The sequence below is a fragment of the Bos mutus genome, chromosome 8 (assembly GCF_027580195.1).
Source record: "Bos mutus isolate GX-2022 chromosome 8, NWIPB_WYAK_1.1, whole genome shotgun sequence".
NCBI lineage: Eukaryota > Metazoa > Chordata > Mammalia > Artiodactyla > Bovidae > Bos > Bos mutus.
In genome coordinates, this window is record NC_091624.1 from 100,929,621 (window position 1) to 100,951,508 (window position 21,888).

The window sequence follows — 21,888 nt, forward strand, 5'->3', positions numbered from 1 at the left end:
CTTCCAAGCTGAGCTTCCTTCCCTCACTGGGGGCCAGGTGGAAACCACACGGGCATGTAGAACGAGCTCTTAGTTGGAAAACCCCGGGCTGAGCCCAGCTCTGACTCCTACCACAGGTGCCAATTAAACTTAATGAAGGTACTTCCCCAGTGGTCCAGTGGTTAAGACTCCGCCTTCCAATGCAGGGGACGTGGGTTCGATCCCTGGTCAGGGAACTAAGGCCTCCCCGCCCCGCCACTGCACATCACAGTAAAAAAATACATAAATAAATAATACACTTAATGGACACTTAGCCACCTGTGGGAACCAGCAGTCTCATGAGCCTCGGTTTTCTCATCTGTAAATGGGGACAATTTTCACCTCACCAAGTGAAATGGCAGATGTAAAATAGAGCGTGATGGTGACGTGGCGGCGGCTGTGGTGGTGAGGGTGGCAGCTGCCGTGTGGGGAGGCGGGGGCTTCGGGCACCACAAACTGGGTAGCTGGGCATCAGGCCGTAGTTGCCACGTGAAATCTCAGAGAGCAAAGAAGGCGAGAAGAGGGCAGCGTAACCGATAAATCATCCACCCCCTTCCGCGTTGACCACAGCCCATTAAAGAGCTCGTCGTGGGAGAAACCAATTATTACGCTCGCAGGGACTGGAGCCAGAGGGGAGCCACCCTGCCTGAAGCCTGGCAGTGCTTTGGGTCTGCACCCTCCACGGCAGGCGGCCTGGTGAAGACGGCTGGTGGGCACAGGCACGGCTCCTGCAGAGGGACGGGGGGCGGTGGCGGGGTGGACACTGCCCCAGCTGACGGGAGCAGAGCTGCCATTGAAAGAACAAGAGCTGGGCCAGCAGGCTGCTCCTGCGCAAGTCTGAGGGCATCAACAGGGCCCCCAGCAGAGACCTGGAAGGCCCAGGGAGTACATGTGGCTCTCTGAGTACCCTTCCTCCCTGCGAGGCCTGGGCTGAGAGCATTACCCGCCCCCCGCATCCCGCTCCCACTGTCTCTGGGCAGAGTCCCTGCGGCCAGCGGAGGTCCAGAGCCCCCAGGAAGTGGCTGGGCTTAGCACACGGCCACTGCCAAGTGGATGCAGCCTTGGGGTCTGAGGCAGTGACACCAGCACGTTCGTAGCCATTAACTCACCCACGCCTGGGCTTTGACAAGAGCCAGAGAACGTGTACGCCTTCCCGGAACCTGGTCCAGGCCCCCGTCTAGTGAGGGGACGCTCACCCTCCCACCCCCAAGAGGTCCTGTACCACAGTGTTGCCTCACGCCCATGCCTGGGGAGACCCCAACATCCTGATTCCACCCTCCCATCCCCTCAACACCTGCAAACAGCTCAGGCTTTGCCACTCTCTGGCCAGCAATGTGATTTGCCCTCAGCAAATGGTCCAAAAGTCCTGGAAGAGATCTGGGCCTTCAGGGCAGGAAATTTCTCAGTGCCAGGTCCCTGGTGCAGAAACCAGGGGGGACAAGTCAAGGGCTCCAGGCGGTCACGTTCTCTTGGTCCCCAGGATTCCTCGCCTTGTGGGAAGGGATGTGGTCAGCAGAGGGATGGTGGGGGGGGGGGTGCTCTCTAAAGTATGGGGGCAGGGCAGGGGCTCCAAGCCAGGAGCCTGGGTCTCAAAGTGGTGATAACTTCATCCATCTCAGCAATGCCCAAAACACTGATGCTGACTCTTTCCCTGGAATATAAGAGATACCCTGGATACACCCACTCAATCAACCCCACTTAGATCTCTTCAGTTCAGTCGCTCAGTCGTGTCCAACTCTTTGCGACCACATGAATCGCAGCACGCCAGGCCTCCCTGTCCATCACCAATTCCTGGAGTTCACTCAGACTCATGTCCATCAAGTCAGTAATGCCATCCAGCCATCTCATCCTCTATCATCCCCTTCTCCTCCTGCCCCCAATCTGTCCCAGCATCAGAGTCTTTTCCAATGAGTCACCTCTTCGCATGAGGTGGCCAAAGTACTGGAGTTTCAGCTTCAGCATCGTTCCCTCCAAAGAAATCCCAGGGCTGATCTCCTTCAGAATGGACTGGTTGGATCTCCTTGCAGTCCAAGGGACTCTCAAGAGTCTTCTCCAACACCACAGTTCAAAAGCATCAATTCTTTGGCACTCAGCCTTCTTCACAGTCCAACTCTCACATCCATATATGACCACTGGAAAAACCATAGCCTTGACTAGACGAACCTTTGTTGGCAAAGTAATGTCTCTGCTTTTGAATATGCTATCTAGGTTGGTCATAACTTTCCTTCCAAGGAGTAAGCATCTTTTAGTTTCATGGCTGCAGTCACCATCTGCAGTGATTTTGGAGCCCAAAAAAATAAAGTCTGACACTGTTTCCACTGTTTCCCCATCTATTTCCCATGAAGTGATGGGACCAGATGTCATGATCTTAGTTTTCTGAAAGTTGAGCTGAAGCCAACTTTTTCACTCTACACTTTAGATCTCTTACAAAATACCTATTTGAGCACTCAGGTCTAAGAGAAAAAAAAAATAGGTTAGTATGGCCTAAATAGCTTATAATGTGGGCCATGCCAAGAATTACCATAATGTATGGTGTACTGGGACTCCTCCCAAGAGAAATGGTGGGTGCTTCAATACACTGCCTCAATCCAAGGGTCACCACATTGCTCGGAGGATGGCATTAGGATCACCACTCACTAAGAAGCAAACTGCAGCTCAAAGTTAAGTAATTTGCCAGAAGTGACAGAGTGAAAAAGAGCAGATTGGGACTAGAGTCCAAGTCTGTGTAACTTCAAAATCTAGTGTGCTTGATTCAAAGGTATTCACATGTGGCCCTAACAGGTCATGGTTTAGTGGTGAGTGACAGAAACCAGCAGCCTTAATACAAGAGTGAGGGGAAAGATGGGGTAAGTGGATACAAAGCGGGTACAGTCATGGGATTGGGGGAACTTTTCCGAGCTGGTAATATGTCAAAGGTCTAGTCCAGACATGATCAACCTGGAGACCCTGATATAACCTCTAAAGAGCCTCAAGAGTAGAATAGGTGTTTAGGTAGCCAACAGCTGATAATCACTGATGAACCAAAGGATCAGGTTTCCAGGCTCCCCAGGGCAAGGCCTCCCACCCCTGGCCATACAGCTAGTGGTGGTGTTAAGACCAAGAGCCAAAGGCTGGACCATGGTGTGGAGACCTGTCCTCCAAGGGGGGCTGCTGACTTGCCCAGGAGAGACTGAAGACAGAGCCCAGCCTAGAACGTGAGTGCCCCCCACTAGTGGTGCCCCCCATCCCTGGGGACACTGCACTGGTGCATGTGAGCTGAGACCAAGGAAGCCAGGTCCTTCCTCTTCCCCATGGGAGGCTGTGTCTTGTCTATGTGTTTAATTTTCTGTATATTTCAATGTTCTGACATCTCTTCCTGGCTGGGAAGAGACTGCCCTTCCCTGGGCTAGCCAGTCCTTAGAGGTGATAGTAAGAGCCCAACCCGATGCAAACTAACCCACCCAGAGCCACAGCTTCTCTCTCTGGCCTGTGCAGACAATTTTCTTCTGTCCTAATCATCCCAGGTGGCTCAGCAGTAAAGAGCGTGCCTGCCAATGCACGAGACTCCAGATCCCTGGTCCAGGAAGATCCCCTGGAGAAGGAAATGGCAACCCACTCCAGTGTTTTTGCCTGGGAAATCTCATGGACAGAGGAGACTGGTGGGCTACAGTCCATGGGGTCGCAAAAGATCAGATACAACTTAGCAACTAAACAACAATAAAAGAGCGTGTTGATGAATCCAGGGCTGTCAAAACTACGCTGGGAGCTGGGTGTTGTGTTCCCCGGGTTACAGGATTCCTGTGGCTTTTTTAAAGGGTGGTTTTATTAAATCACCAACAACATTAGAGGAAATTGGGAAAGAAGAATGTGTACCAATAAGCCTCGCTCTACCACAGTTGTTTTCGTTCTTCCAAGTTCCCTTCCACCCTTTCTCCTTTCATGCACACATCTACTTGCCCAATCGCACTGCAGCCTACACACGCAACTGGGCAGTCTTTTCTCCCTTGACACACGATTTCATAAACACTTCTCTGTGTTGCTTCATAGTTATCATTTGGAATGGCTGTGTACTATTCCTTTATGTTGATTTACAGTCGTTTAGCGAAACAATCCCTTTAGGTTGGACATTCAAGGTTTCTCCTGTTTTGAGTGATGCTGAATAACATACTAGGACTTCTGGACACCTGCTGTTTTCCTTTGAAATCATTGCACTGAGTCAAGCAGTAGATTTCGGAGCCAAAGGGCACTCACTGCTTTTTATAGATCCTGAAAGGGCATTGATTTCCCCGAGGCAATCTGCTTGTTTATTCAGGCTCCAGGGCTGCTAATGGTCAGGAGACAGGTGTTAATTGGTAAAACCAGAGACGCCTTTCCCACCCCCCCACTCCTCCCAGGAAGATGTGTTTTTTCCAAAACCCTGGCAGATAATATGCTGAAACATTAGTCTGTTAGTCCAAGGACAACTGGCCAGACCCTGTTGTCATTGACAACAGCAAGAAAGAGAAACAAAGCACTTTGTAGAAGGAATCCCTCCCAGGGTGACTCAGCATGGCCAGGACTCTGAAGGATTCCCGACTTCTCCGCCCTCGGAACTGGCACCATCGCCTCCTAGAAGTCACTTTGGACACCTTCGCTGCCCTCCTCCATGTTCATGCAGGTGCTAAGTCGGGGTGGAGATTCCAAAGACCCCACATAGAGAGGAGATCTTGAAAAAGGAGAGCTGCCTCCAGGTAGCCCCCAGAATGACAGCTGAGCCCTGAGTGATGCTCTCATCAGAGAGGAGTGTGGTGAGGGATCACTGGGAGAGGCTACCCATGTGCCCTAAGCTGGAGCAGAGCCCAACCTGCCTCTCTTAAGGGATTTCCCGAGGAGGGGAGACTGCGGAATGAGACCACCCAAGCAGGGCGAGCCGAGAACACACAAAGGGGCCATACCCCACCCTCTGCCCTAATTACAGGCTTCCCAGGTGGTTCAGTGGGCAAGAACCCTCCCGCCAGTGCAGGAGATGGGGGTTCGATCCTTGGGTTGGGAAGATCGCTTGGAGGAAGAAACGGCAACCCACTCCAGTATTCTTGCCTAGGAAATCCCATGGACAGAGGAGCCTGGTGGGCAACAGTCCATGGAGTCTCAGAGAGTCATACACGGCTGAGTGACTGAGCACACACACTGCCCCAATTCCTTGCATCCTTTGGTTTGCTCTCAAAAAGATCTCACAAAGGAGCACAGAGATGCCTGCCAGCCATCAGACCATGCTGGGCTGCTCAGCTGGAAGGACAGCTGGAGCCAAAAAACTCAGTTTCCCAGCTCTGAGGGATTTCTTAGAGACAATAGAAGGGAGCCCCTAAACCAGGATCAATCGTGCAAGACACTTTATGTGTTATTTCACTGATTCCTCATAACACTGGTTGTTGTTTAGTCGCTCAGTCTCAAAGGACTCTTTGCAACCCCATGGACTGCAGTGCACCAGGCTTCCTTGTCCTTCACCATCTCCTGGAGCTTGCTCAAACTCATTGAGTCAGTGATGCCCTCCAGCCGTCTCATCCTCTGTCATCCCCTTCTCCTCCTGCCTTCAATCTTTCCCAGCATCAGGGTCTTTTCCAATGAGTCAGTTCTTCACATCAGGTGGCCAAAGTATTAGAATTTCAGCTTCAGCATCAGTCCTTCCAATGAATATTCAGGGCTGATTTCCTTTAGGATATACTGGTTTGATCTCCTTGCAGTCCTAGAGACTCTTAAGAGTCTTCTCCAACACCACAGTTCAAAAGCATCAATTCTTCTGTGTTCAGCCTTCTTTAAGTTCCAACTTTCACATCCATATACATCCATACATGACTACTGGAAAAACCATGGCTTTGACTATATGGACCTTTGTTGGCAGTAATGTCTCTGCTTTTTAATAGGCTGTTTAGGTTGGTCATAGCTTTTCTTCCAAGGAGCAAGTGTCTTTTAATTCCATGCCTGCAGTCAAGTGATCATTATTATCCCCAATGTAATGTTTTTTTAAAATGAGGTTTAAATAATTTTCCCAGATCACAACTCAAAAATGATCAACTGATATTTGAACTCAGGTTTGCCTGGTTCCAAAACTTTTGTTCTTTGCTCTATGCTGTGTTTTACAGTTTATCTGTGCACATCTGCTCTTCCAGTTGGTACGATCTTTATGGCCAGGGCCTCTCCTCATTCCTCTTGACATCTTGCTGTGTCTAACACAGTGCTCAGGCACGCTGTTGGCACTGAACAAGCATTTGTTGTTTTGGATTTGATGCCAGAGGGCTCCAAGCCCCTGGGCAGGGGCAGATGAGGCATAATGCCTAGAATCATTGCAAAAAAATTCCCAGAGTTTATAACTTTTCTCCACAAGTGCAGAGAACAAGAGCTAGTGGCTCAGCTTCAATTCCAGACCACTCTCCTAGTCATCAATTAGTGATGAGATCTACGTGATAGCTCAGGGCACGCACAGCAGAAGATAGAACCAGAAAGCAGATGGAAAGGTAGACTTCACAGGTACAAATACTGAGCCATGAAGAGGGGGTTAAAAGCTGCAGAAGGAAGCAATAGCCTTACTCAAGCAGGCTTATTTGCTTAAATAAGAAAGCTCTTTTCTTAGCAAGACCTGGCTGCTGTGTTACAGTGCCTCTAAAGTTTCCTCCAATACTGGCTTCCGGGAGAGAAATCAAAACAATTCACAAGTCTCTCTCAACACTTTCTGTATTACTGTTGTTCAGTCGCCCAGTCATGTCCGACTCTTTGGGACCCCATGGACTGCAGCACGCCAGGCCTCTCTGTCCTTCACTATCTCCTGAAGTTTGCCCAAGTTCATGTCCATTGCACCAGTGATGTCATCCAGTCATCTCATCCTCTGACGACCTCTTCTCCTTCTGCCTTCAATCTTTCCCAGCATCAAGGACTCTTCCATTGAGTCAGCTGTTCTCATCAGATGACCAAAATACTGGAGTTTCAGTCCATCCAATGAGTATTCAGGGATGATTTCCTTTAGGATTGACTGGTTTGATCTCCTTGCTGTCTTAAGGGACTCTCAGGAGTCTTTTCCAGAACCATGTGAAATGAGGGCTGGATTGTGGTACAGTTGATGGGAAGGGTTTTTTTTTTTTTTTTTTTGGTTGGTTGGTTGGTTTTTGGCCATACCCTGTGGCTGTGGGAACTTAGTTCCCAGACTAGGGATTAAACCTGGGCCCTGGGCAATGACTGAGCAAGTCTTAAACACTGGATCACCAGGGAATTCCCCAGTTGATGGGCATTATTCTTGATCACAATCATTTAACAGAACTGATGATATTTACTCATAACTACATGCCATAGGCTAGTGTAAGCAGAATATACGGATGGATTAACATAAGCCTCACCACAGCACTGTTAAGTGAGAGTGGTACCACTGCCACTCTATAGAGAAGGACACTAAGACTCAGGAAGCTTGAATAACCTGCCCAAGGTCACACAGTACATGGCAAAGCCAGATCGGTACCCTGGCAGTCCACCTCTAGCTCCTGTGCACTTGGACACTGAGCAGTAGGTGGTGCCACAAGCTGGCATCTGGGGTGAGAGCAGTCCCAGATTCACCCATGTCTGCTGTCCTGGTCCAGGTTCCTGCTGCCTGGCGGGGGTCCACAGGCAACTGCCCTGAGCTTGGTTCCTCATCCAGATACTGAGAACTGTTTTCTGGAGTCCTTCAATTGTTTGAAGGATTAGATGACATTGCATATGCGAAAATTCTTTGAAAACCATGAAGCCCAACCCAGAAGCGAACAATGAAAGGTTTGCTAGTGGTCAGGACAAGCCCCGGGAGGGGTTGACAAACTTTTGTAAAGGGCCAGGGAGTAATTACCTTTAGCTCTGCAGGCAATCTAGTCTCTGTTGTTGCTGTGCTCAGTCGTGTCTGACTCTTGCGACCCCCTGGACTGTAGCCCACCAGGCTCCTCTGTCCATGGGATTTCCCAGACAAGAAGACTGGAGTGGGTTGTCATTTCCTTCTCCAGGGGATCTTTCCAACCCACATACTGAACCTGTGTCTCCTGCTGAGCCATCGGGGAAACCCCTGGTCTCTGAAATAACCATTCAACTCTGTCCTGGTAGCACAAAAGTATCTGTAGACAAGACACAAATTAATGGGTGTAACTGTGTGTGAATAAAACTTTATTGACAAAAACAGGCAGTGGCTAGATTTGGCACTTCATCTAAAAGAAGGATTCTAGGGGATGTAGGTGAGACAGGTCCTCTGCCCTGTCCCATCCAATTATTATAACAATTTGACTAAAGATAGAGACAGCATATTGTCAAATTTGTAGGTGACCTTCCCAGGGGCCCACTTTTCTCATCTCAGGGATGGTTAGCCTCCATCAGAGTCAGAGAGACATAAAGTTCCCCCATCCAGTGGAATCTTGTGTGGAGCTGTAGGATGTCAAATCTCTTCCGCCTTTTTATCCTTCTGCCCTGGAGCTAAGGTGAGGCTGGAGTACTTCCAGGGGAGCCCTGACATCATGAGAAGGTGGGAAGCCCAAGGTGTGATACAGAAGAAAGGTGGTCTCTCAGGAGGGGAAGGTTTAGGTTTAAGGCTGAAGGTCGGTGGGGGTCTGTGAAGTGTTCCCTGCCTCACCTCACGGGACAGCAGCTCATGTGCCTGGGCTGGCATGCCTTGGGTCCTGTCTTCCTGGGAGCCATCCACGTGGCGGCAGGCTGCAGGGAGGGGAGCAGCTTGGGATGCTGGCCCAGAAATGACTGATGACACACTGCTGCAAGGCAAAGCTCAGTGACAGAAGTCTGACTCCGGATTCAAACTCATCCAACAGGCTCCAACACTTGGCAGAAAGCAGCGTGATGACATTGAACTGGGATCACTAACAAGATCTGCATTTAAATAAAGGCAACAACAAAGCCACCAAAAGCCAGTTGAACTGATGTGGGATGGAGGAGCCCTCAGGAGGCAGTGTTTATTTTTGGAGAAATCTGGGCTTGGGGTGGGTGGGCAGAGGACCTGATTATTCATGACTGCCCAGCACTCCATCACTTGGAGGTGGTGTCATGTGTTACAGTGAGTCACTGCCAGGAAGGTTCATGCAAATTTAGGCTACATCAGCATACACAGAGGGTCCAGATCAAAGGTGATCTGATCAAAGAGTCAGACACGACTGAACAACTGGGCATGCACACATGTTGGAAGGATGGCCATTATATTGAGGTGTTCAGTTTAGGCCACACATTAAATGAGCACCTACTCTGTGTGCAGGGGTAGGTGAGACAGGTCCTCTGCCCTGTCCCATCCAATTATTATAACAATTTGACTAAAGATAGAGACAGCATATTGTCAAATTTGTAGGTGACCTTCCCAGGGGCCCACTTTTCTCATCTCAGGGATGGTTAGCCTCCATCAGAGTCAGAGAGACATAAAGTTCCCCCATCCAGTGGAATCTTGTGTGGAGCTGTAGGATGTCAAATCTCTTCCGCCTTTTTATCCTTCTGCCCTGGAGCTAAGGTGAGGCTGGAGTACTTCCAGGGGAGCCCTGACATCATGAGAAGGTGGGAAGCCCAAGGTGTGATACAGAAGAAAGGTGGTCTCTCAGGAGGGGAAGGTTTAGGTTTAAGGCTGAAGGTCGGTGGGGGTCTGTGAAGTGTTCCCTGCCTCACCTCACGGGACAGCAGCTCATGTGCCTGGGCTGGCATGCCTTGGGTCCTGTCTTCCTGGGAGCCATCCACGTGGCGGCAGGCTGCAGGGAGGGGAGCAGCTTGGGATGCTGGCCCAGAAATGACTGATGACACACTGCTGCAAGGCAAAGCTCAGTGACAGAAGTCTGACTCCGGATTCAAACTCATCCAACAGGCTCCAACACTTGGCAGAAAGCAGCGTGATGACATTGAACTGGGATCACTAACAAGATCTGCATTTAAATAAAGGCAACAACAAAGCCACCAAAAGCCAGTTGAACTGATGTGGGATGGAGGAGCCCTCAGGAGGCAGTGTTTATTTTTGGAGAAATCTGGGCTTGGGGTGGGTGGGCAGAGGACCTGATTATTCATGACTGCCCAGCACTCCATCACTTGGAGGTGGTGTCATGTGTTACAGTGAGTCACTGCCAGGAAGGTTCATGCAAATTTAGGCTACATCAGCATACACAGAGGGTCCAGATCAAAGGTGATCTGATCAAAGAGTCAGACACGACTGAACAACTGGGCATGCACACATGTTGGAAGGATGGCCATTATATTGAGGTGTTCAGTTTAGGCCACACATTAAATGAGCACCTACTCTGTGTGCAGGGTATTACACTAGGCACTGGGAATGCAAAGACAATCAAGGCACAGTGCCTTATCGTGAAGGAGCTTTCTTTTGTACTAGAAGGGGATGCTCAAGATGATGTTAAGTCACTTCAGTCATGTCCGACTCTTTGCGACCCCATGGACTGTAGCCCACCAGGCTCCTCTGTCCATGGGATTCTCCAAGCAAAAATACTGAAGTGAGTTGCCATTCCCTTCTCCAGGAGATCTTCCCAAGCCAGGGATCAAATCCATGTCTCTTATGTCTCCTGCATTGGCAGGCAGGTTCTTTACCACTAGCACCACCTGGGAAGGCCTAGAAGGGGAGCAGCAGGCACACAAACTGTAACTTATAATGTGCAAGACCGGGGAATCTCACAGAGGTCTGCAAACCAGGTATCATGAATGACTGTTGAAGGAATGAGGCTTGCTGAGCCTGGTGTTTTCAACTCACTGAAGAATAATCATGAGGGTGAGGGAAGAGCCTCATTGTGAATTGTTCCTGCCAGAGAAATGAGAAACAGCGAGTATGGGACAGTCGAGGGTGACTAGGACTGTGGCTCCTGTCCGTAAGAGCAGGAGCTGTGGTGGCTTTGTCCGTGGCTGTTCTGAAGAGCACACTGCCTCCTCTGTCTGGAAGTCAGGGGGGAGGTTCCTGCCCTGGGAGGGAGGGTGTTCACGGCATCCCCCTGAGACCCCTTCCAAGGCTCAGCTCCCAAGTGGCACTGCAGAGCTGGCTCACCCGCACTGCTGGAGACACTGTTCTGTTTCTCGGCATCCTGACCCCATCGTTGCCTTTGCAAGTCCAGGGTCCCTCAGGGTCTCCAGGCTTCCTACCCCAGTGAGTTTATTGAAACTGTGTGGGCTCTGAGCACATCGCCTCCCACGGCACTGGGCATGCCTAGTTCCCTCTGTCTATACACAAAGGCACTGGGTGAACAGGCAAAATGAAGAGGTTTCTAATCCTTTGCTATTCTGACAGCAAAATCTCTCTGCTTATTCCAATAATGATGATGATGATGATAGTAAAACCAAAATCATATCTAATGTTTATTGATCACTTTCTATGTGCCAGGCACTAAGAGTTTTCATGCATGAATTAATTTCATCTTCACAACAGTCCTATCGGGGAAGTACCATTGTTATCCTATTTGATAGAAGAGGAAACTGAGGATTTGAGAGGTTAAATGATTTGCCTTAAGATTATAGATACATTCAGAGACACAGTCTGGACTTGAACTCAGAAATTTTCTCTCAAAATCCATATACTGAAGTGCTCAGTCGCGTCCGACTCTTTGCGACCCCATGGGCTGTAACCTGCCAGGTTCCTCTGTCCATGGGATTTCCCAGGCAAGAATACTGGAGTGGGCTGCCATATCCTCTTCCAGGCTATCTCACTGACCTGGGGATCGAACCCACATCTCCTGCATCTCTTGCCTTACAGGTGGATTCTTTACTTTGAGGCATCAGGGAAGCCCTTATACCGAAAAGAATATAACTCTTGTCATAGAATGTTTGAAAGACACATAGACCAGCAGAACTCTCCTTTAGCCAACTGTTTTTCAGATTTAGGTTTGTACCCCATTTGTGGATCAGAAAAGAAACATATGGATTGGGACCATTTTTTGCTAAGTGAACAGAATAGAATAAAAAGTCATCGGTATTCATCACACATTTAAGATTATTTCAGTTATGAATATCTGTGTGAACTACTTGTCATGTGAAATGTATTTGTTAATGCAGGTAATGGTCAAAGTTTGAGAAATATTGATCTAGTCCAACCTGCTTATTTTGTAAATGAGTGTACAAAGGTTCAGATGGCGAAGTGATTTTTTCCACGATTACAGGGTGTTAGTGGAGGAAATGGGGCTAAACCCAAGTTTTTCTGACTCTCAGTTTATATTATCAAGCTTAACTGACTGCAAGAAAAGGCAAGAGTAATAATACTGATAGTGGAGAAGGAAATGGCAACCCACTCCAGTGTTCTTGCCTGGAGAATCTGAGGGATGGGGGAGCCTGGTGGGCTGCCGTCTATGGGGTCGCACAGAGTCGCAAAGAGTCGGACTCTGAAGCGATTAGCAGCAGCAGCGGTAATACTGTGTTTTGTTTGTGTATTAGTCGCTCAGTCATCCCTGACTCTTTGCCACCCCATAGACTAGCCCACCAGGCTCCTCTGTCCATGGGATTCTCCAGGCAAGAATACTGGAGTGGAGAAGGGAAGTTACTAGTCCCTTCTCCAGGGGATCTTCCTGACCCAGGGATCGAATCTGCATCTCCTGTGTCTCCTGCATTGCAGGCAGATTCTTTACCATCTGAGCCACCAAGGGTAGTATTACTATAATAACAATGATAATAGCTACTACTTTTATTGTGTTTTTCTTTTTATTGGAGTATAGTTGCTTTGCAATGTTGTGTTAGTTTCTACTGCACAGCAAAGTGGATCAGCTATATGTATACATATATCCCCTCTTTTTGGATTTTCTTCCCAGTTAGGTCACCACAAAGCACTGAGTAGAGTTCCTTGAGCTATACAGTCGGTTCTCACTAGTTATTGATTTCACGCATAGTATCAATAGTGTATATGTATGAGTCCCAATCTCCCAATTCATCCCACACCCTTCCCCCTATTTTATCATGTTTAATGTGTGCCAGGCACTTTTCTAAATGCTTTAGATATGTATTAGCTTATTTAACTCTAACAACCCATTCCAATCCCAAAGAAAGGCAACGCCAAAGATGTTCAAACTACCACACAATTGCACTCATCTCACATGCTAGCAAAGTAATGCTCAAAATTCTCCAAGCCAGGCTTCAACAGTACATGAACTATGAACTTCCAGATGTTCAAGTTGGATTTAGAAAAGGCAGAGGAATCAGAGATTAAATTGCTACATCTGTTGAATCATAGAAAAAGCAAGAGAGTTTAAGAGTTTAAGTTAAACATCTATTTCTGCTTTATTGACTACACCAAAGCCTTTGACTGTCTGATCACAACAAACTGTGGAAAATTCTTCAAGAGATGGGAATACCAGACCACCTTACTTGCCTCCTGAGAAAACTGTATGCAGGTCAAGAAACAACAGTTAGAACTGGACGTGGAACAACAGACTGGTTCCAAATAGGAAAAGGAGTACGTCAAAGCTGTATATTGTCACCCTGCTTATTTAACTTATATGCAGAGTACATCATGCGAAATGCCAAACTGGATGAAGCCCAAGCTGGAATCAAGATTGCCGGGAGAAATATCAATAACCTCAGATATGCAGATGACACCACCCTCATGGCAGAAAGCAGGAAAGAACTACAGAGCCTCTTGATGAAAGTCAAAGAGGAGAGTGAAAAAGTTGGCTTAAAAATCAACATTCAAAAAACTAAGATCATGGCAACTGGTCCCATCACTTCATGGCAAACAGAGGTGGAAACAATGGAAACAGTGATAGACTTTATTTTTGGGGCTCCAAAATCATGGCTGATGGTGACTGCAGCCATGAAATTAAAAGACTCTTGGCTCCTTGGAAGAAAAGCTATGACAAACCTAAACAGCATATTAAAAAGCAGAGACATTATTTTGCCAACAAAGGTCCATCTAGTCAAAACTATCTAGCTATGGTTTTTCCAGTAGTCATGTATGGATGTGAGAGCTGGACTATAAAGAAAGCTGAGCGCTGAAGAACTGATGCTTCTCAACTGTGGTGTTGGAGAAGGCTCTTGAGAGTCCCTTGGACTGCAAGGAGATCCAACCAGTCCAACCTAAAGGAAGTCAATCCTGAATATTCACTGGAAGGGCTGATGCTGAGTTTGAAACTCCAGTACTCTGGCCACCTGATGTGAAGAACTGAGTCATTGGAAAAGACCCTGATGCTGGGAGAGATTGAGGGCAGGAGGAGAAGGGGACGATAGAGGGTGAGATGGTTGGATGGCATCACTGATTCGATGGACACAAGTTTGAGCAAGCTCTGGGAGTTGGTGATAGACAGGGAAGCCCGGCATGCTGCACTCCATGGGGTTGCAAAGCATCAGACACGACTGAGCGACTGAACTGAACAACCCAATGAGGCTGGTATAATTATTTCTCTAATTTTCAAATGAAGAAAGTCAGGTAGAGAAAGTTCAGGTCCCTTGGGCAACATAGCTGATAACAGAGAATGGGAGATTCAAACCCAGACATGCTGGCTTCAGAGTCCATGGCATTAACCAGAATAAAGTACTGCATGACCCTGTCTATCCTAATATTCTCCCTGAAGGCTGTGATGCCAATACAGTAGATACCATGAAGTGTGTATCTGAATATAACATACCTATATACCTACGTCTTTCATGAGCCATGGTCTTGGACAGTAACTCCATATTTACCATGTCCTTTAGATACTTGGCTAAAACAGAAAAACCATCTTTTTTTGCACAAATAAGATCCCCTCCAAGTTGCCTTGTCTCTGTCATTCATTCACTCATTCACATATTTAAGACAACACGCACTTGCAGCACTGAATATAGTAGGTAAGATCATTGCTTTTTCCTTTTGGCAGCACCTAGCCACATGTGGGATCTTAGCTCCCCAACCAGGGATCAGACCTGAACCCTCTGCGTTGGAAATATAGAGTATTAACCACTGGACCACCAGGGAAGTCCCCAGAATTATCTTTAAAGACCAAACTGGGCCTAACACCCTACCTTGTTCCAAAAAAGGATTAAGGCAGTTTATGAGGATACATGAAATACTCTTAAATAACAGGAGATGAGAACAATGTAAAGGAAGAAAAAGTTGGAGACGCTAAATGAAGGCAAAAATGAGACCAGCAGAAAAAACACTTTCCAGGAAGTCAATACACTTGCTGTGGGTGGACCATGAAGGTCTCCAGGTTCCCATTTTAATTGCCTACAAATTCACACATCCTACGAGGGGATGATAGCAGCTCTCAGTTTGCATTAACTACCTCCCTGAAAGTGATTTTAATTACTTTAAGATCCACAGCCTCCTTTGGATGAAAACAAACTCATTCCTCAGGATAAGTACTTCTCCTTCTGAGACTAAGACAGGAAACCTCTCTCTACAGGCCCTCTTCATGGACATTACGTGACAGAACAAACACAGTCCTGAAGGGCAGCCTCACAGGATGCACAGGATGGCACTGTGCATGCTATTTCTGCCAGTGTCCCAGGGAAGGTTGAGGGCATCGCGCTTTAAATTCCAAGATGCATGATGGTATCAGTCATCTGTGGTATAAAGGGATATGGGGTCTGAGCACACTGTTCTCTGATTGCAAACTCAGGGACAGACTTGCTTGAAACAAAGTGATCTAAAAAGAGATGCAACCCAATATTCATTGCAGCCAAGTCATGGACAAGTTGCCTAAATTTCCATTGACAGAGGAATCTATAGAGAAGACGTGGCACATATATACAATGGAATATCACTCAGCCATAAAAAAAAGAATGAAATAGGGATTCCCAGGTGGCTCAGTGGTAAAAAATCCACCTGCCAATGCAGGGGATATGGGTTAGATCCCTGGTCCAGGAAGATTCCACATGCCACAAAGCAACTAAGCCCGTGCATCACAACTATTAACCCTGTGTTCTAGAGCCCGGTTGAGCCACAGCTACTGAAGCCCTCATGCCCTAGAGCCCCTCCTGCTCTGCAACATGAGAAGCCACTGTATTGAGAAGCCTGGGCACCACAGTTAGAGAGTAGTCACTAATCTCCATCACTAGAGAAAAAGTCTGTGCAGCAACAAAGACCCAGCACAGTCAAACAAATAAATAAAACATTTAAAAAAAAAAAGAATGAAATAATGCCATTTACAGCAGCATGGATGAACCTAGAGACTGTCATACTGATTGAAGTAAGTCAGATAAAGAAAAAGAAATATGATGCCTTTATATGTACAATCTAAAAAGAAATGATACAAATGAGATTATTTATAAAACAGAAACACACAGCCTTTGAGAAGGAACTTATGGTTGCAGTGGTTGGGTGGGAAGGGTGTAAGGAAGGGACAGTTAGGGAGTTTGGGGTGTACATGTACACATTGCTGTATTAAAATGGATAACCAGCAAGGTCCTATACTGTTATAGCAAAGGGAACTCTGCTCAATGTTATGTGGCAGCATGGATGCGAGAGGAGTTCAAGGGAGAAAGGATACATGTGTATGTACGGCTGAGTCCCTTTGCTGTCCACCTGAAACTATCACAACATTGTTAGTTGGCTATTATTGTTGTTTAGTCACTAAGGACTGTAGCCTGCTAGGTTCCTCTGTCCACGGGATTTCCCAGGCAAGGATACTTGAGTGGGTTGCCATTGCCTTCTGCAGGGGATCTTCCCAACCCAGGGATCAAACCCATGTCTCCAGCATTGACAGGCAGATTCTTTACCCTGGGCCACCAAGGAAGCCCTGTTAATTGGCTATACTCCAATATAAAAAGTTAAAAAGAAAAGGAGTGCTCAGTTTAAACAACATTTGGGTCAGCTGGTGTTCAGCTCTCTCAAGCTGACACTGCCCCAACCCTCTAGCTCTCCAGAACCAGGATCTCCTTTGCAGAATTTGGCATGGAGCGTGAGCTACTACATCATACTGTTTTAATGCATGTGTGTGTTATGTTTTTAAATCCTCCCAGAGCAAAAATTGTATCTTTTATTCCCCAGCTATAGACAAATGTTTGTGTTCCTCCCAAATTCATATGTTGAAATCCTAACCCCCAAAGTGAAGGTATTACCATCAAGGAGGTGGGGCCTTGGGGAGATAATTAAGTCATGAGGGTGGGGTCCTCTGGATGGGATTAGTGCCTTTATAAAAGAGACCCCGGAGAAATTCCTTGCTCTTTCCTCCACATGAGGACACAGCAAGAAGACAGCCATCTTTTAACCAGAAGTGAGCCCTCATCAGACAGAATGCGCCAGCACGTTGAACTCAAACTACCTAGCCTCCAGGACGGTGAGAAATTAATGTTTGTTTGTTTTTTTAATTTTACTCCTTACTTTGGGTTTAATTTGTTTTCTTCTTCTTTTTTGAATAACAGAACCACATTTATTTAAGAATGTGTTCCAATATCAAGTGGCAAAGTTCAACAATGCAAAACCGAAATTACTTTTGCACCAACCTAATAGTTTTACACATGGGAATGCGTATGTTTCAGTGCCACTCTCTCATACTTCTTCTCGCCTTCTCCTTCCCTGCCTATCCCCCACAGCCCGCCATAATGCTTGCGTTTTAAACCATCTGGTCTGTGGTAGTTTGTCATGGCAGCCTGAACAGACTAAGACACCAGGGCTTACTCTGCACTCACTAAGCACTCACGTGCAAGTTAAGCACTTCCTGAGGCTGTTGATGGCAATAACTGACTGCTGCTGTTAAGGAAGGATTAAGTTAAGGCATGAGAGGAGCCCATATTTCACCAGGAGCTCTTGCTGGTACAGCTCTGCAGTCTGCATTGTTGTAACGCTCCCTCTTTCCACCAGACTAGATCCCCAGATGTTCCCCTTTCTGCTGTATCATTGCCGTGATGGGAATTCAGATTTCTCAGTGGAGCTGTGACAGACAAGGGGAAGAAGACATAGGTCCTGATGACCACCCTTTATCATCACAGTGCTGTCTCACAACAGTCATGGATAAGGGTGAACCTCCTCAACCCTTGAACTCCATCACAGGGGACATCTTCCCTAAAGTGCTAAATGGAGGACTTTCTGACCACATGACCATCTAATCTCAATTCTCTCGTTCACGAACCTAAAGCCTGACAGTCTGTACTGTCTAAAACATGAACCCAGAACAGAATGGAAACATAATAGGGGAACCACCAGTCCAGGTAATAAAATGAGTTGAAGACATACACATAGTTGAAGACATAGAAAGACTTAGAGGAATTTGGGAAGAATGGCTGGTTCCTTGGGAAATGATGGAATCCCATGGGTATAGAACCCAGTGATGATGTGGGAGGATCAGAGGAAAGCTCCCAAGAGGATGCTGGTGGGGGGACGGATAGTTAGGTAGATTGGGTAGAAAGCTCAATTGAGAACAAATTTTGAGTAATGGCTGGATTAACCTTCTGAGAGGGGATGCTGAGATGTTGCATAAACACTGGTACAGTATTTGCCTTTAATTTTTAATACTTGGATAAACCAAGAAATTGAGAGAAGCCCATGAGAAGTTTAATAAGAGTACTACTTTATAGGGACTTCCCAGGCAGTCCAGTGATTAACACTTTGCCTTCCAATGCAAGGGGTGCAGGTTCGATCCCTGGTAGGGCAACTAAGATCCCACATGCCTCATGGCCAAAAAATCAAAGCATGAAACAGAATAATATTGTAACAAATTCAGTGAAGACTTTGAAAATGGTCCACATTGGAAAAACCTTTAAAAAAAGAGTAATAATTTATGTAACGAGGTTTTAATTTTGTAATATTGAAGTAAGAACAAGCATTTATTTTACAATGAGATATTATCCACCAGGTATCCAGACATGGCACTTACTGCAGTGGATGATTTTATCATCCAGTTGTCAGATGTATAAGCTTTGTGTCAATGAGAAGGTTTTGAAGCCTAAGACTGGTTCAAACAGAACTCCTCTTGTCTTAGTTAGCTAGGGCTGCCATAACAAAATAATAGGCCAGTGGTTTAAACAGCAGACATTCATTTGTCACAGTTGTAGAGCCCGGAAAGTTCAAGATCAAAGTGTAGGCAGGACTTCCTTGGTGGCCCAGTGGTTAAGAATTTCACTGCCAATGCAGGGGACACCAGTTTTACCTGGTCTGGGAAGATTCCATGCTACAGAGCAGCTAAGCTCGTACACTACAACCACTGAGCCCATGGTCTAGAGCCCACAGTCTGCAGCTGCTGAGCCTGTGTGTCCTTAAAGTCCATGCTCTGCAATGCACGGAGAAGCCCACGCTCTGCAATGCACGGAGAAGCCCACGCTCTGCAATGCACGGAGAAGCCCACGCTCTGCAATGCAAGGAGAAGCCCACGCTCTGCAATGCACGGAGAAGCCCACGCTCTGCAATGCAAGGAGAAGCCCACGCTCTGCAATGCACGGAGAAGCCCACGCTCTGCAATGCAAGGAGAAGCCCACGCTCTGCAATGCAAGGAGAAGCCCACACGCAGCAACTACAGAAAGACCTCATTCAGCAACAAAGACCCAGGGCAGCCAAAAAAAAAAAGCACAGGCAGATTTGGTTGTTGATGAGGGCTCTGTTACTGGCTTCACAGGGCCCTGTCTCCTGTCCCCACTTAGCAGAGATCTCTGTCTTTCTCTTTCTGTGTTTCTCTCCTCTTTTCCTATATGGTCACCAATCTCATCATGAGAGCCCCATCCTCATAATTTAATTAGCTCCCTAGAGCCCCACTGTCCAAATACCATCACACTGGGGGTTAGAGCTTCATACATACATTTTGGAAGGGACACAATTCAGTCCATGGCCCATCCTGTGCCAGGTGACCTCTGCAGGGCACTGGAGAACATGTTCTGTCCCAAAAGAGGGAGCAGCCCCAGCAGGACATCTACCAGAAGGCCAGGCTAGCTCTGGTTTACTCTGAACCATAAATCTCCCATCACCTTGGGATTTAAACGGAGCATCCCTGGAGGTCTCCAATCAGGGCAATCGGAAGAAACTTCCTACCTAAGCTCAGGCAGAGCCCCTTTGAAGAACCGCAGGCTTATCCATCACATTCCTAAGTCCCCTCTCCAAGGGACAGGTAGCTGGGGTCGGTAGTCCTTTATTGGCTGTTGTCATTGTTTAGTTGTTGTATCCAACTCTTTTTCGACCCCATGGACTGTCCATGGAATTTCCCAGGCAAGAAGTTGCCATTTCCTTCTCCAGGGGATCTTCCCCACCCAGGCATTGAACGTGAGTCTCCTGCTTGGCAGGCAAATTCTTTACCACTGAGTCACCTGGGAAACCCATCCAGAGGCCCACATGATTCTCCAGACAAGAACCTGGGGAGGTGACAGTGGCCAGGCTACAGAGCCAAGAGATAAAGCCCAACCCTCTGCTTCATCAGATTGGTTCCAGTCCACCCCCTAAATCTTCATCCCCCACAGGCAATATGGTATTCATGAACTTCGGGTTCAAAGGTAATTATGATGATCAAAATCCTCCCCAGGTTTTCACACGGAATAACTAAGGAAGCAAGGCAAACTTTCCATGAGATTAGGAAACCATGCACCACTTTCCTTTCCGAAACTTCCAGAATGGTCATCGTAAATCCCATTCAACTTCAAGACAGGAGAAAAAAAAAAAAAAAACAACTCTCTGTGTTGAGCTGGGTATCCTGTCTGGTTAGAAACCCTCCTCTGTTTTGAATGGGAATTTGTCTCATTACAAAATCCACCCATTCACTTAGTTCTACCCTCTGAGACCACACAGAACTATGCCCACCCTTTCCCACCTGGCAGCCTGTCAGACACCAGAAGGGAAACTTCATTCCCCAGCAACCCTTCGCTGCCCAAGAGGTGATGCCCTTCCAGGCCTCCCAGGCCTTCCAGGGACCTGCCCCAGGGTCCCCACCAGCCTGGGTCTCACCTCTAGACCCTCTTCCATCACCTAAAAATTCTCACTCAGCCGAGTAGTTGTAACAACATAGCTCAGCTTTCCTGCTGCGCTGAAACACTTTCCAAAAATTCTGGAAATTTGTTATGGTCATGGCTGCCAAGCCCACAAAACCCAGATCCCAATCTCTCACTGAGCAGCCCAAGAACATGTGCAAAAAAAAAAAGAAAACCCTTTGGCTGGACATCATCTCTTGGTCCCTGGGATGAATCATAAGTTTCTTTCATTGTTGGTCTTGGCTGCTCCCCCCAGGTCAAAGTTGATGGTTGATGAGACAGATACCACCCCTAGTGATACCCTCTGCTCCAAGTGTGGAAATCTGAGGGCAAAGGCAGCACTGAATATCCCAGCACAGGGTCCAAGTGATTAGACTCATTGACAGAAGGTGACACAAGACCAGGGGTCGCTCCTGAGGGGTCATCTGCAAGGGTTTAATCTCCCTTTTCCTGCCCCAGAGGTAAGGGCAGGAATTAAGAATTAAGTCAAGGACTCCACCCGGCACTCCAAGTCAGCTCTGCGTTGTCAGAAGACTTTCTTTGACTAACCCCCCACACACTCCCCACCAGGATCTCCATGCAACACCCTCACTTCCTCTGTCTGCATATCCACTGGATCACCATAGCACTTGTGTGTCAATGTCACAGGCACCATCATAGTCCCTGTTGCATTCTGCCCTGAGACAGGACTCTGCCTCTGTGCTCCTGCCTTGTCCCCTAGACTGGGACCTCCTGGAGGGGAGCCCCTGGGTCTTATTTATCAGTGTCTCCGATCCTAGCATGGAATCTGACACAAAGTAGGCACTCACGTAGGATGAATGATGCCGAAATGAGTTGATGCCTTGGCCTCACTTTGTCAAGCCTTTCATATCTCCATAGAGATAGGTGGGAATTGAGCATCCCTCCCTCTGGGTGGGAGTCAGGAGAGACCACCATGGCCTCCGTGCCTGTGTCCCATCATCTCCATCCCAGTGGGATGACCTGTGTGTGAGCTGGGATGCTCAAAGTATGAGATCCTCCACCTGATCCCTTCCTGAGTCCATGAGCTCTGCTTCTTCCTGGTTAGAGAAGGTGGACCAAAATCCAGAC

The 21,888-nt window shown here is 47.4% G+C and overlaps 1 protein-coding gene across 1 annotated transcript in view; it reads right to left on the reverse strand.

Moving 5' to 3' along the window:
- Positions 1-21,888, reverse strand: part of SCARA5 (scavenger receptor class A member 5) — a 134,102-nt gene that overhangs the window by 79,634 nt on the left and 32,580 nt on the right. The gene's annotated exons all lie outside the window — the stretch shown is intronic.